The sequence below is a fragment of the Schistocerca cancellata genome, chromosome 2, assembly GCF_023864275.1.
Source record: "Schistocerca cancellata isolate TAMUIC-IGC-003103 chromosome 2, iqSchCanc2.1, whole genome shotgun sequence".
NCBI lineage: Eukaryota > Metazoa > Arthropoda > Insecta > Orthoptera > Acrididae > Schistocerca > Schistocerca cancellata.
Genome location: NC_064627.1, coordinates 1120639080 through 1120656010, shown reverse-complemented (window position 1 = coordinate 1120656010; position 16931 = coordinate 1120639080).

Below are 16931 nucleotides of genomic sequence, written 5' to 3'. Positions count from 1 at the left end.
AGAGAGTTCGATCAGTCGCATTCAGAGTCGCGGAGAAGTAAGTCTGGATTGAGAGTGCCTTCTGTTCCCTGTGACCTGGAAGTGGTCGTACTGATTAATCCGTTCTCAGGCAAGGCAACAGAGCACGTGGCAATGTTCGTTAAGGGTGCTGCGGAAGCGCATGGGTGGTCAGATAAAGCAACCCTCTACTCGTATGTTTCTAATATGCGTTTGGTGTGGGACGCCAAAGCATATATTGTTTGCTACAAGACATTCAGTAAATCGTATACGTTCCAGGAGTGGGGTGCTTGTCTTGTGCCAGTGGTACGAAAAGCAGAATAGTGCACGACTTTTTGGGAGAAATTAAGTATGTTGTCGATGCAGTCTGTGACAGCTTTCTCGGATAGAGTCCGCAAGCTAAATCGAAAGACATATATACAGACCCAGAATTTAGAAGCTAATAGCGTACTGTTAAAGGAGGCAGAAAATAGAGCTGTGAACATCTCTTTGTGTGGTATACTGGCTGAAATGTCACGGAGGGTACAGTTGGAGAAACCAGAGAACGTAGAATCAGCTTTTAGGATCGCAATGCTTATAGATGAGGTGGGTACGGCGACAAAGCAGAGACTTAACAGCGCGCGTTCACTTCTGAACAAGTATTATAGATGTGGTCGGGTGGAGCATGTAAGGAAGCAGTGTAAGCAACCAGAGTACTATGCATGTGGCATAGTGGGCTACGGGCGTTTCACTCTAGTGGTGGGAGGCGTGGAAAACATCGGTAAGGGAAGCAGCAAACGGGATTCATTCATATACAGCTTTTGCTGTTACTACAGATATCTAAATATCCCAACCATTCCGGTTGCTTACACAATTCCAAACATCACGGAAACTTTGGATAATCTCGGTCAGAGTCGGTTCTTTACAGCTATGGACCTCAGGATAGGATCCCACCAATTGGGCATGGCACCTGAAGATAGTCCGAAAATGTTTACCACCTCAGCATGACATTTTTCATTACAGACTTATGTGATCTGGATTAAAGAATGCACAGGCAAATTTTTAGGTGTTAGATGGGGTTCTGAGAGGATTAAAAGCAAAAATTTGTTTGATCTATTCTGTGACATATTGTCTCTTCAAAGCCGACCGCGGTGGTCTAGTGGTTCTAGGCGCGCAGTCCGGAACCGCGGGACTGCTACGGTCGCAGGTTCGAATCCTGCCTCGGGCATGGATGTGTGTGATGTCCTTAGGTTAGTTAGGTTTAAGTAGTTCTAAGTTCTAGGGGACTGATGACCACAGAAGTTAAGTCCCATAGTGCTCAGAGCCATTTTTGTCTCTTCAAAACGATTTACTGTAGCATTGCTATTCACAATATACATAAATGACCTTGTGGATAACATCGGAAGTTCACTGAGGCTCTTTGCGGATGATGCTGTGGTATATCGAGACGTTGTAACAATGGAAAATTGAACTGAAATTAGGGGGATCTGCAACCAATTGGCGCATGGTGCAGGGAATGGCAATTCAATGTCAATGTAGGCAAATGTGAAGTGCTGCGAATACATAGAAAGAAAGATCCCTTATCATTTAGCTACAATATAGCAGGTCAGCAACTGGAAGCAGTTAATTCCATAAATTATCTGGGAGTAGGCATTGGGAGTGATTTAAAATGGAATGATCATATAAACTGATCGTCAGTAAAGCAGATGCCAGACTGAGTTTCATTGGAAGAATCCTAAGGAAATGCAATCCGAAAACAAAGGAAGTAGGTTACAGTACACTTTTTCGCCCACTGCTTGAATATTGCTCACTGGTGTGGCATCCGTACCAGATAGGGTTGATAGAAGAGATAGAGAAGATACAACGGAGAGCAGCTCGCTTCGTTACAGGATCATTTAGTAAGCGCGAAAGCGTTACGGAGATGATAGATAAACTCCAGTGGAAGACTTTGCAGGAGAGATGCTCAGTAGCTCGGTACGGGCTTTTGATTAAGTTTCGAGAACATACCTTTACCGAGGAGTCAAGCAGTATATTGCTCCCTCCTACGTATATCTCGCGAAGAGATCATGAGGATAAAATCAAAGAGATTAGAGCCCACACAGAGGCATACCGACAGTCTTTCTTTCTACGAACTATACGAGACTGGAAGAGAAGGGAGAACCGATATAGGTACTCAATGTACCCTCCGCCACACGCTGTCAGGTTGCTTGCGGAGTATGTATGCAGATGTAGATGTAGATCTGAGATTTTTGGAGCATATCCTTAGTAGAATACAAACGGCACGTTCGACGTTAATTGTGGACAAACGCCATTTTACGCAAACCCAGGTAAGCTACTTGGGGCCCATGATTAGTGAGCTTGTCGTTCAGGCTGATCCTCGTCTTACAGGTGCAGTTCAAAATTATCCACAAACATCTAAGAAAGTATAGTTGTTCATTGGCCTCTGTAATTACCATAGACGGTTCGTGAAGGACTCTGCGAAAATAGCCGGACCCTTGAGCAAGCTGCTGAAGATTACCACCGATCTCCGCTCTGCCGACGCACCACAACTGTGGCGGGTGGGCCGCACCTTGGAGCTGCACCGGCGTGGAGAGCGGCAGGTTTGCTGGCCTCTGCTCTCTGGTGACGTCATCCAGCAGACCACACGCTTCCATCTGCGGGGGCGGGCCCGGGCCGCAAGCTTGTGACGTCCTGGGTGGAGTGCTGTCTGTGGCCACTGACCGAGCTGCCCTGGGCGGACGGCCGGAGCTGCTGAGGCCCGCTAGAACGACGGCGAACGGCTGCTTCCCTAAGGCAGTCTACATGAGGTCCACGAGTTGCACTTGATGGAGCAGTCAGCCTGGTCCCGACTACCAGCGCCGTCAACGCCATGCAGCGCGCACTTAGCGAAGGAGCACTACATTTGCAGGGCTGGGCCACCATACGCCGACGCAGCAGATTGCAACTGACCCACGCACAAAATGGTTCAAATGGCTCTGAGCACTATGGGACTTAAAATCTGAGGTCATAAGTCCCCTAGAACTTAGAGCTACTTAAACCTAACTGAACTAAGGACATCACACACATCCATGCCCGAGGCAGGATTCGAACCTGCGACCGTAGCGGTCGCGCGGTTAAAGACTGTAGCGCCTAGAACCGCTCGGCCACCTCCGCCGGCTGACCCACGGGCCCACGCTGCGTGGCACCAGCGGCAGGTCAGCTGTGTACCTCCTGTCCTATAGAGTCAGTGACACACTTGTTGGTGTTTCTCTGCATACTTTGGCGTGAGTCACCCCTCTTTCCCCAACCATACCTCTTGGCCGTTCTGGCGTATTACGACGCGGGAGCTTTGGTGGTTATAACATAAATAGGCTACCCCATGTACTGTTTTCTACGATACAGTGAACAGTGCTACAATGCGTGACGTCACAATGCGTGACTTGTAGTTCCGAAACGCAAGATGACACAACGAAAATGCTATATAAAAGTACTAATCGAATTTTTTGAAAGACTAAATAACCGAAATATCTCTACAGAAATACCCTGACAGTTTACATACACAATCTGGCACTGAACAAAATTCCGAACCCTGAATAATACACACGCAAATGTAACACAGCACTGTGAGAATTACTTTCTAGATATGAAATGGAATCTGAAATAATCTTATCCAAACTGAGTCTGATAATGAATTTTGAAAGGCAAAGCTAGCTCAATAATCTCATTGTATCCTGACTGCAGTGTAACTGGGCCTAACATATTTTGTATGCCTTACCTTTGGCAACGGAAACTTGCTAATGCTCGAAGTGATAGACATAAAATACGCAGTGCAGCAGCAAGCAAACTAAATAAAAGAAAAACCTTGCACAAGTGCAATGCGAGGGCGTGTAGCTGTTCTAAAGAGATCACGTCTCAGTTTTAGCCACTGTGATCCACGGAGTGCAATGACCGACACACATAATCAGAAAATACGAAATTATTTCGTGAAAAGGCATTGGTGGTATTTGATCTTGTTAAATGATTGAAAGTACTAGGGTAAGTCAATTATTATACCCAATTTAGTTATATTTTTGTTTATTTTGGTAGTCCTGTAGTTTTACATTGATGACACATGCTTTATTTGTTGTTATATCTTTGCAATTTTCAAGCTGATAGGTTAGTTTCGTTATCGCTGCCGTGCTGTTAATCATGGCTGTTCCGCTGTCTATTTGTACCAAAGAAGTCGAGAACAGTATTTTGCCAGAACGGAGTGTCAACGAATGGACTGAGAAATTCCGAAATGGTCGCACCAGTGTTACGCACGATGAAGGAGCCGGATGACCGTTTATCACGACAAATGAAGAAACCATTCAACGTTCACATGAAATGATTCTCTTAGACAGACGATTAACTATTGACGAAGTGGCACATCGTCTGCAAATTAGTCAAGGTTCTGCCTACGAAATGATCCACCACATACTTCGGTTTCATAAAGTTTGTGCAAGATAGGTTCCAAAACAACTCACACAGTTGCATAAACAAACGCGCCTGGACATCTGCTAAAAACATTTGGATCACTGTGGGCCGGCCGCGGTGGTCCGGCCGCGGTGGTGTAGCGGTTCTAGGCGTTCAGTCCGGAACTGCGCGACTGCTACGGTCGCAGGTTCGAATCCTGCCTCGGGCATGGATGTGTTTGATGTCCTTACGTTAGTTAGGTTTAAGTAGTTCTAAGTTCTAGGGGACTGATGACCACAGATGTTAAGTCCCATAGTGCTCAGAGCCATTTGAACCATTTGATCACTGTGGTAACGAAGGGGACAACTTCTTAGACAGGACCATTACTGGAGACGAAACATGGATCCATCATTACGAGCCGGAGATTAAACGGCAGAGTATGGAATGGATACATCCAAATTCGCCGTGCAAAAAAAAAGTTCAAGACCCAACCGTCCGCAGGAAAACTGCTTACGGTTTTTTTGGGACGCACAAGGTCCAGTACTGGAACATTATGGGGAAAGGGGCACAACAATAAAAGGTGTACGTTACAGTGAGATGCTTACTGCCAGGCTAAAGCCTGCAATTCGAAGCAAACGCCCGAAGATCGCTGTGTTGCGTTGTTGCACGACAATGTCCGTCCGCATACTGCTGCCCACAGTGCTGATGGTCCAAATGGCTCTGAGCACTGTGGGACTTAACATCTGAGGTCATCAGTCCCCTAGGACGTAGAACTACTGAAACCTAACTAACCTAAGGACATCACACACATCCATGCCCGAGGCAGGATTAGAACCTGCGACCGTAGCGGTCGCGCCCGACAGTGCTGAAACGCTCCAGAAACTGAAATATGAAGAGCTCCATGTAGTCCCGATCCAGCCCCTTCTGACTATGACTTGTTTGGCCCACTCAAACAGACATTAAGAGGCCGTCGATTTTCCTCGGACGAAGTAGTGAAAGAAGCGGCGCATTCCTGGCTCGCAGCTCAACAGAGAACCTTCTTTTATGAGGGCATCAGGAAGCTTGTACAACGATGGACCAAGTACGTTGAAACGCTAGGAGACTATGTCGAAAAATGATGTTAAGTTTCCTAGTTGATTACAATAAAATTTTATAGCTACTTTGCGGATAATAATTGACTTACCCTCGTAATTAGCCTTTTAAAACTGTACAGCAAACACTGAAACTCATTGTATATTACGATCATCACTATAAAAAATTATTTTTATAGCAAATTTTACTCCGACAAATATTTAATTACTGAACGTGGTAAAGAAAAGGTAAACTCTACAACCTCTTAGCGGAAGCCATGTGAACTGATTACTTTACTTACTCTTGTCTGAAGAATGAACTATCTCACCCAAATTAATAAAGAAAAAATTCCACCAAAACTTTACGTTTTTCAAACACATCACAATTATGCGCAAGCAAGCAACGCAGCAACATCCTCACCTCATAACCTAACGGATAAATGTAACTGATTGTAGTCCGGTGTCGTGAGTCACAGCAGTCTGTTCCTGAGAACGTGCTAGACCCTTCCAATTCACGTCAAGAGGCGTCCCGGATCAGACTGACTATCACTCTTGGCGTACACGCCGTCATGTTATAGCTTACGCGATTGGTTACTGAGGTGACAAAAGTCACGGGATACCTCCTAATACCATCTCGGTCGTACTTTCTCCCGGGGTAGTGCATAAACTCGACGTGACATGGAGTCAACAACGCGTTAGAAGTCCCTTTCCGAAATATTGAGCCTTGTTGCCTCAATACCCATCCACAATTGCGACAGTGTTACCGGTGTAGGATTTTGTGTATGAACTGGCCTCTCAGTTATGACCCATAAATGTCCGATGGGATTCACGTTTGGCCGGCCGATGTGGCCGAGCGGTTCTAGGCGCTTCAGTCCGGAACCACGCAGCTGCTACTGTCGCAGGTTCGAATCCTGCCTCGGGCATGGATGTGTATAATGTCCTTAGGTTAGTTAGGTTTAAGTAGTTCTAAGTGTAGGGGACTGATGACCTCAGATGTTAAGTCCCATAGTGCTTAGGGCCATTTGAACCATTTTTTGATTCAAGTATGTCGATCTGGATGGCCAGATCATTTGCTCGTACTATCCAGAATGTAAATCTAGCCAATCGCGAACAGTTGTGTTGTAACAACATCTATCGTCATGAAGTCCATGAATGGTTGCAGATGGTCTACAGATAGCAGAACACAACCATTTCCAGTCAATGATCGGTTCAGTTGGAGCAGAAGACCCAGTTCATCCCATGTAAACACAGATCATACAATTATGGAGCCACCACCAGCTTGCACAGTGCTTTATGACGACTTGGGTCCATGGCTTCGTGGGGTCTTCGCCACACTCGGATCCCGCCCTCTGCACTTACCAACTGAAATCAGGACTCGCCTGACACCGAGCGAGGTGGTGCAGTGGTTAGCACACTGGACTCGCATTCTGGAGGGCGACTGTTCAATCCCGCGTCCGGCCATCCTGATTTAGGTTTTTCTTGATTTCCCTAAATCACTTCAAGCAAAATGCCAGGATGTTTTCTTTCAAAGAGCACGGCCGACTTCCTTCCCCGTCCTTCCCTAATCTGACGAGACCGATGACCTCACAGATTGGTCTCATCCCCCAAATCAACCGAACCCAACTCAACTCGCACGGTTTTCAAGTCGTCGAGGCTTCAGCTGATACGGTAACGAGCCCAAGAGAGGCCCTGCAGGTGATATCGGGCTCCTAGTAAAGGCAGTCGCGTCGATCGTCTGCTGCCATAGCCATTAACGCCGAATTTCGCCGCACTCTCCTAACGGATACGTTCGCGGCACGACCCACATTGATTTCTGCGTTTAATTCACGCAGCCTTGCTTGTCTGTTAAAGGCTGCTCTGTATAAACGCCGCTGCTCTCGGTTGATGGGTGAAACGTATCGGCCACTGTGTTGTCTGTTGTGAGAAGCAATGCCTGACATTTCACATGAATCACCTGAGCACGGATAACAGCTCCGCCGGTGCACTGCTCTTTTATAACTTGTGTATACGATGGTACCAACATCTGTATATGCTGCTATCCCAAGACACCATAGTGTATAGGAGACTGTGTGGTCGCTGACCTGGCAGGAAACAACCATAAGAATCTCGGAAAGGCTTCCACGCATATGAAGGCACATTTGTTTCCTGCTAGCGATCCTTGAAAGGGATCCATTACATCTGTATACAGATACCGCCGTAGAAATAATACCGCTGGTCAGAATGAGTCAAATTGCAACGGAATATTATCGGAGAAGGGGGAAAACGTATGCCAGAAGAAAAATAAATAGTTACAAAATGTAGCAATAGATGGCGCTGTAAGCATCATAATTTAATAGAGGTCGACTACAAATGACAAATGAATCATATAACAATGCCTAAACTGTACGTTTGGCATTTAAGGGGCTCCGGAACGCCCTATACTTGCAATGTTAAAATAACGCTTATAAATTACATCTTTCCTCACAAAGTATTTGAGGTAGGAAGTTGAACTTTTTATTGATTATTTATTAGAATATGGGCTACAACTTAACACAGGGATTTTACAAAATTTTAGTTTAGTTATTAAAGATGATTTTTTTTCAATTGTAATGAAAATTCACAACATTTTTTTGCAATTTTTTATTTATATATTCAAAAATATACAGTGTTTTGGAAAAAGGCTGTGTTAAATTATGCAGAAGGTACTGTGTAACATTTACTGAAAGTTTGAAACAAATCTGTTTGGAAGATCCTTAGAAAACATGTAATTAGTATGAGAAAATAAAAGTTTTGGGAATCGAGCGACAAAGACTGGATTAACTTTTTAGTGCATTCCAGGTCCATAGGATGGATTATCTTCATCCTCTGCAAACTCCTCCTCCAGCTTCCTCTTGTTCCTCCTCCTGTTTACTCTTGCTTGTATTTCTGGACTCTTTACAGCCCTGTCTGCAGCCCGAAGGCGTTCCTTGTCTAAAGCAAGCATCGCTCGTCTTTATTGTTTACAGTAATAACACATACCTTTGGCTTTCCAACATTTCTCCTTTTCTTAAAAGCCTTCAGAGGATTTCTAATAACTTTACTATTACTCATTATTATACTTCAACAAAACAGAGACTCAAGAAACAGAATTAATTACGAATATTTTCGAGATAACGTGAGAGTAAATAAACATGAAACAATCGACAATCACACCAGCGATATATATTGAACCATCACAGGTTAGCCACAACACATACCTTATCTCACATCACTAAAATGTACCTGATGAACACGGACGTTAATAATAACACCATTTGAGAGCAGTTTAACAGAGCCACAGTGAGTCACGCCCACGTAGAACACATTTCAAAAAAAATTTTAAAATAGTTGTAGTCTTCGGAATTGAATAAATTATATATCTATTAAATGGTAATAGTCTGCAGATTCAGAAAACGCAAAAAAGTAAAAATTGAACTTTTCATGATTTTGAGCCTTTCCGGAGCCCCTTAACGGACTGTACTACTCAGTGTGCATGCATGTACAGGTATAATACTTTTAGTTACGTAAGCCCAAAAATGGTGCAAATGCCTCTAAGCACTATGGAATTTAACATCTGAGGTCATCAGTCCCCTAGACTTAGAACTACTTAAATCTAACTAACCTAAGGAGATCACTCACATCAATGCCCGATGCAGGATTCGAACGTGCGACCGTAGCAGTCGCGTGGTTCCGGACTGCAGCGCCTACAACCGCTAGACCACAACGGCCGGCTACGTAAGCCCATCCACCAGGGTAAGGTCATATCATATCGGACGGGAAAAATCGGTTTTTAATTATCCTAAGGCCTAAAACCACATAAAAAGCATCAAACACATCGTTTTCTAATTATCCTGAGGCCAAAAACGGCATAAAAAGGTTCAATCAAAACCAAATCAGATTATTAATTTCCGTGTGACTGGCGCGAAACATGTTCAATATGCTGTCCTCCGTTTTCTGCAACAAGTGGAAATCGAGATACAGCATGTTCCACAACTGACCGAATTGTTTCCAGGGTCACGTTCAGCATGTGTTGTGCAATGCGTGCCTTCGATACAGCCAAGTTCGCAATCGGAACACTGAACACAACATCATTCAGATAGCCCCACAGCCAGAAGTCACACGACCGACCGAGGTGGCGCAGTGGCTAGCACACTGGACTCGCAATCGGGAGGACGACGGTTCAATCTCGCCTCCGGACATTCTGATTTAGGTTTTCCGTGCTTTCCCTAAATCGCAAGAGGCAAGTGCTGGGATGGTTCCTTTGAAAGGGCACAGCTGACTTCCTTCCCCGTCCTTCCCTAATCCGATGAGACCGATGGTCTCCTCCCCCAAACAACCCCAACCCAGAACTCACACGGATTAAGATCACGTGTCGCGACGGCCAGGCTGTCGGGAAATGGCGGCTGATAATTCTAGCATTTCCGAAATGGTGCTTCAGCAGATGCTTGAGTGCATTTGCAATGTGCGGAGGTGGGTCGTCTTGCATAAAAATGATCCCATCCACACATCCACGCTGTTGGAGAGCTGGAATGACGTGGCTGCGCAAAAGACACTCATAGCGCTTACCACTGACGGTACAGGTGAAACGTCCCCTTAGAACAAATTTATACACGACTGTGCTTAAACTGACACACAATGTTTTTAGCGCAACGCAATCTGACTATCAAAGATCCCTGCAAAAGAATGGCCCTGAGTAACATTAAACTATACCTTTCAGAAATCACTTACCTCACAAAAATCTTCATTACTCGAACTACTGCAATACAGCGAGCGCCACTACTGCCAGCTAAATAAAAGATTCAAACTACGGAAGGCACTAACTACTGATAGGGATAGTTAGCAAATGAAAGATATTAATAGAGAACAAACAATGTATTTACCTTAATATCATCACAAGTCATAATATATGTAATTTCAAAACTCCGCCATCTCTCTCCTCACATCCACCACTGCTGGCGGCTCACCTCTAACTGCGCAACGCTACGCGCTGTTAACATCCAGCTGCCGCTGCCCAACACTACAATGTCAGACAACAATGCAAACTAGCCACAGACTGCACAGAGCACAGCCAGTGATTTTCACATAGAGCGCTACGTAACGTTGCCGATAAGAAAACATAAACAGCCTACTTACATATAGAGCGCTACGTAACGTTGCCGATAAGAAAACATAAACAGCCTACTTACACGGGTAACAGGACCAGAAGCACCTGTCTCTTCTAGAAAATATGGCCCTATGATAAATGATGCCGTAAACCCGCACCACACAGCGACGTTTTCAGGATGACGTGGTACTGGTTGATTTGCGTGTGGATTTTCCGTTGCTCTTATTTGACAATTCTGTGTATTTACGTATCCTGTCAGATGGAAGTAGGCTTCGTCTGTCCTTAAGATCTTCCACGGTCAGTCATTGTCCACTTTCATGCGAGCAAGAAATTCTAAAGCAAAGATCTCTCTTGATGCCAGGACAACAGGAAGCAACTCGTGCCCGTAGGTAATTTTGAATGCATAGCAAAGAAGGAGATTTCGTAGGATTTTACGCACCGTGCTCACGGGTATGTCCAATGTTCGGACAATTCTCCGTGCGCTATACGTTTGCACACCACCACTCGTCTCCTCCTGCATTGCTGTGGCCACTGCTTCCACTGACGTCGAATCAATTCGTTTCCTCCCTCTACCAGGTTGCACAGCAAAAGAACCCGTCTTTTCGAATTTCCGAATCATTTTCTCCAGAGCCACGGCACTCATCGAACCAACGCCTGTTTTCAAACACTTCAGTGTCCGGAACTTCTGCAGAGCAACGTGGGCGCAATCATCATTCTTGTAATACAGCTTTACAAGCAGAGCGCGATCCTGCATTGAGACAGTCATGGCGAACGTCGCAGACACGAAAAGAGGAACAGCCGTGTACACTGCGTGTTTGTACTCGTAACAACTTCAAGGGGTCGTGCGCATGACAGGTGTTTTCATTTACGTTTTCTGACACATACAGCTCCATCTATTGATCAATTTACACACTATTTATTTTCTTCTGCCATACGTTTTCCCCTTCTCCGATAATATTCCGTTGCAATTTGACGTCATTCTGACCAGTGTTGTAATTCTTACAGCGTTTTGAAAGATTAACATTAATTATAAACACCCTGTATATCTTTACCACAGGGTGACCCACCAGCTTCAAAACGAGAACAGCACGCTTGGTATCGTGTGGGGGTGTGCTCACATATATGCGTGCTCCATCATGTGATTGATCCCACCTGTATCCTGCCGTATGTATTATTCGCGGATTTTGACCAGAGTTTTAAAAACCCTTGAATACTCTCACATCAGATACTGATTATAATCTGCAAACAACATCGGCACGACATCGGTGAGTACCGCCTACAACTGCCCAAAGGCTACAATACAGAATTCCCTTTCTTACTGGACATGACCTGATCGCTCCGCCCACAGCATCAACTGAGGCGTCTGTTTGAACAATAAACTGCATATTGAAACCTGGTACCGCCAGCAGAGGGGAACTAACGATAGCCATCTTCAAAACCTCGAAAGAAGCTTCCTGGTATTCACCTGCCCTGAAATATGAAATTCTTTTTGCATAACTCATTCAGTAGGCTGGCCAAATGACCACAATTAACGATGAATTCTCTAAAGAAATTCGTCATTCCGATGAACTTAGCTATTTACTAAACGTTGTGAGGTCTACTCTGAATCAATCCTAATTTCTCCCTGTGACACTATATGTCCAAGAAAGGACAAGTTAGGGAATCTGACCTGCACTGTGTCTGGTTTAACCGTTAATCCGGCCTCCCTAAGATGCTCAAACACGTTCCTCAGATATCCCATACGTACCTACCAATCCTTGCTAAAACTCGCTATATCATCCAGACAATTTAAACTTTACATCAGAAAATAACATATCCCAAAGCTGAGACGATACCGCTGCACCCATTGTCAACCTACATGGCACCTAGCTGAACTCATACAAGCTCCAGTCCATAGCAAATGCCGTAATAAGCTTCGATTACTCATCCAATGGGATCTGATAACAGGCCTGGTTTAAGTAGAATGTGGTAAAAAAACCGGACACGAGCAACCTATCTAAAAGAAGCATATAACTTGGGCAACAGAACAGAATGGGCAATGACCTTGTTATTAAGTTCTCTGAAATCGTCTACGGCTCTCAGACTAGCAGATGGTTTAGGCATAAGAAATATAGGAGCTGATTAGGAGGATTTGGAAGGACGAATAACACCTTGTTGTAGCAAGACCTCTACTAAACCCTTACGTTCCTTCTTATATGGTATGATGGTCCCCTGACTCGTTCCGTATCCATCAGTACTGTTGTTTAATTGATGTTCCTCAACTTATTCAACAGCAAATCGTTAAATTTGCTTCTTCTGTTTTGGCAGTGGGTGATCTAATTGAACAACGTTATCCGTCATCTTTTTTCTGTACTTCAGGTACTGGTACCGCCAACGAAGACAAACGAAAAATATCCTATTCCTACAAAACTGGAAGGCAAAGTGGTCTTGACCCCAATCCGGATTTGCTATACATGTCCGACTCCAGAGTTAGGTCAGCTGACAGCCGCTTCTCCACTCTTAATTTAACCTTCCATGTACACTCACGTACTCTCAACCACAAAACCCATCCCCCCACAATGCACTGGAATTGGAAGTTACGTGTGGCATGTCATCTAAATTCAAGCTCTGCCAGCTACACACCGTTTGGTGAGGTTGGAAGCATTTCGTAGTGATGAGAGTTTCAGTAACCACTGTCTAATTACCTACAGCCCAGCTTGCTATTAATTTCACAGCAATCAAATGGCTTACTATGTCGCTGATGGCCGAATGTAGCCTTTACCACATTCGTGGCAGCGATATAATTGTCCTGCTTTGCTGCACGCCTAGGACCCCGTCAACTACGTCTACTATCCAACTTCCCTTTCTGCGGACATCTCTCCTGAAATGTCCTATAATGTCACGTAAGAAACAGCCATACTTCTGTCTCATGACCGTTTACCATCTACACTATTCACTTGTGGTTCAATTTCTCTACCCTGATCTCCATACAGAAACCTCACAATCTAGTGCATTAATTCTTCTAAATCGCTAAAGGTGCAAGGTGGTCACGTGAATATTACCCACGCCCCATCATCTGCTTTAATTCCTACTACAATATTAGCAAATGAATACAACTATAGATTTACCTGTACCGATAACATCACTCGATTATGTAAGACATTAAATTGGAGTTGCTGGTTACAATATTTAGCAGTTCAATATCATATATAAATACGATAAACGCCAACTTCCATTAATAAATAAAAATCTAAGAATATCAGTACCTTGATATAGATATTTTTTTCTGGTTGGCTTGAGGAATTCGTGCAGATTTCACTGTTAGCCCTCCGTTCTGCTTACACAGTTTGTACTGTCAACTCTGAAACCTGTTTACCCATTTACTCCATACGCATAAGAATAATATTAAATAAGTTAAGTGTTTAAATTTGGATGGACAGTAGTACGATGTTGTTAATCATTAAATAATTTGTACCGGCGCACTTTGGATATTTTGAGCATGGCACGCATGTCGAAATCTTGATTTTGAAACGAACAGGTCCAGTAACCGTCTAGGCGGAACATGATGGCGTTCCCGGCGTTATTTTAATCACAAAAATTAGGATAGCTGGAAGCAAACCTTAATTTATTCGTATTTTATGCTCATCGCATCACATCTACGTACATGAAAAACTAACTGATTGATAAACAAGACTCTTACGAAAACAAAGTTGCTCCCTACAGATGACTTTCTGGAAGTGATTCCTCCTTTGTATCGGTATATGTACAAATATTTTACATCACACATGATCTTAGGAGTACACATGATCTTATGAGTCACCAAAGTGGGATGTGGGCGTGGTCGTAAACCCTTGCGCACTGTAGTGCAGTATTATGTCACATGTAATTTGAAACATTTCACAAGACTATGCGAATAAGTCTGGAACTTTCTGGTGGACCGTGGTGCGAAGTCGAGGAAGCAACTGGCACTAAGGTCTACTCCAACAACCCACAGCATCTAGCCTTATGCTTTGTTTACAGTCATCGTATAACTTAAGTTCATTAGAAGCTGTAAAAGTTTAAAGCGAAGTGGAGGATTGTTGTGAAAAAGTGGGATACGAGGTAAACAATCTCGCTTGCATACGTCACATCTCACCAAAATTTCCTCTGCTATGATGTTATCACGGAGAGAAATGACTTTAGACCTCTGTAAGTGAAGGGTTCTGAGGAGCGAGATAGCGCGTGAAACTCTCGATCAGAGTTACGTCGTGCCTCCCTTTCGGAAACAATTTCCAAACTGCGATTTAAAGCCTGATGTTTTTCAAGGTGCAGCTGTTGCGCCTCCAGTTTTCATTGGTCTTTTGAGATCCATAGTCCTCAGTCTTTTAGCCATTCTGGCGTATTCAGAAAGATTCGTCCGTTTTCTAAGCAGTTTTATTCGTTAACAAAACGTCATCAGAATTTAAAGAGTACACACCCAATACAAACTTAATAAATCCGTTTTTCGTAGCAAAGACTACGAATAAAACCTGTCGAAAAAAGCAACGCAGTGTCGTTAGATTTTTAATACACAAAGCAAAATCAGTAAATCGATGTATCCTAGCCATGAAAATTCAGTGTTACTTTGTATTTGTAAAGATACGATTGCAGTGCTTATTTCTGTCACTGGTGGTAACTTCCAGAAACACTTCTGTCACTGAAGTAAGAAAATCTTTCCTAGAAAAAAAGTAAAACATAAATAAAACCTATCGAAAGAAGTAAACCAAAATCGTTAAACTTTTAAAATCCCAGCCAAGTATATTCGCTGTTATTTTGCATTCGTAAAAATAAGATAACGGTGCTTAATTCTGCCACAGATGTAAACTTCCCAAAATACATATGTGACCCATTTTTTTAAAAAAACTAACAGCGTTATTTATTGGTTCTTTGGTGTACTAATCTGTGATGATTAAACATCTGAACAATAATCTGTGATGATTAAACATCTGAACAACTGAGATGAGCAAAACGATTTTACATTAGACTTTAAATTTTGATATATATTTGTATGTTCAGATTTTGATGAAATGAAGTTTACGTGCTGCCCTAAGCTATATTAAAGTTACCTATGAACACCCCATGAAAATTCGTCTAATTATTTTGGAGATTAGCATGTTCAGACAGACAGACAGACAAACGGTTTTAGAAAAAAACGTTAAATTACGATATCTTTTTAGTGACGCTATTATAACGAAATTAAGCCTATGCATTGTCGTAGCTACCGTAGCTCTAGTTATCTGCGAAAACTCAAAGTAAATTCGTCTAGTAGTTTTGAAGATTAGCGACTTGTAACAGAGAGATAGACATGACGATTTTACATTTTTATTATTAGTGCAGAAGATATTATTAATACAATAATAATAATAATACTGAAGGTCTATACAAGGGTCTATACAAGGGCGATGTACTTGAGGACAATATTATAGAAATGGAAGAGGATGTAGACGAAGATGAAATGGGAGATACGATACTGCGTGAAGAGTTTGACATAGCACTGAAAGACCTGAGTCGAAACAAGGCCCCGGGAGTAGACAACATTCCATTAGAACTACTGACGGCCTTGGGAGAGACATTCCTGACAAAACTCTACCATCTGGTGAGTAAGATGTATGAGACAGGCGAAATACCCTCAGACTTCAAGAAGAATACAATAATTCCAATTCAAAAGAAAGCAAGTGTTGACAGATGCGAAAATTATCGAACTATTAGTTTAATAAGTCACAGCTGTCAAAATACTAACGCGAATTCTTTACAGACGAATGGAAAAACTGGCAGAAGCCGACCTCGGCGAAGATCAGTTTGGATTCCGCAGAAATGTTGGAACACGTGAGGCAACACTGACCTTACGACTTATCTTAGAAAATAGATTAAGGAAAGGAAAACTTACATTTCTAGCATTTGTAGACCTAGAGAAAGCTTTTGACAATGTTGACTGGAATACTCTCTTTCAAATTCTAAAGATGGCAGGGGTAAAATACAGGGAGCGGAAGGCAGAAACCACATGGCAGTTATAAGAGTCGAGGGGCATGAAAGGAAAGCAGCGGTTGGGAAGGGAGTGAGGCAGGGTTGTAGCCTGTCCCCGATATTATTCAATCTGTATATTGAGCAAGCAGTAAAGGAAACAAAAGAAAAATTCGGAGTAGGTATTAAAGTCCATGGAGAAGACATAAAAACGTCGAGGTTCGCCGATGACATTGTAATTCTGTCAGAGACAGCAAAGGACTTGGAAGAGCAGTTGAACGGAATGGACAGTGTGTTGAAACGAGGATATAAGATGAACATCAACAAAAGCAAAACGAGGATCATGGAATGTAGTCGAATTAAGTCGGGTGATGCTGAGTGAATTAGATTAGGAAATGAGACACTTAAAGTAG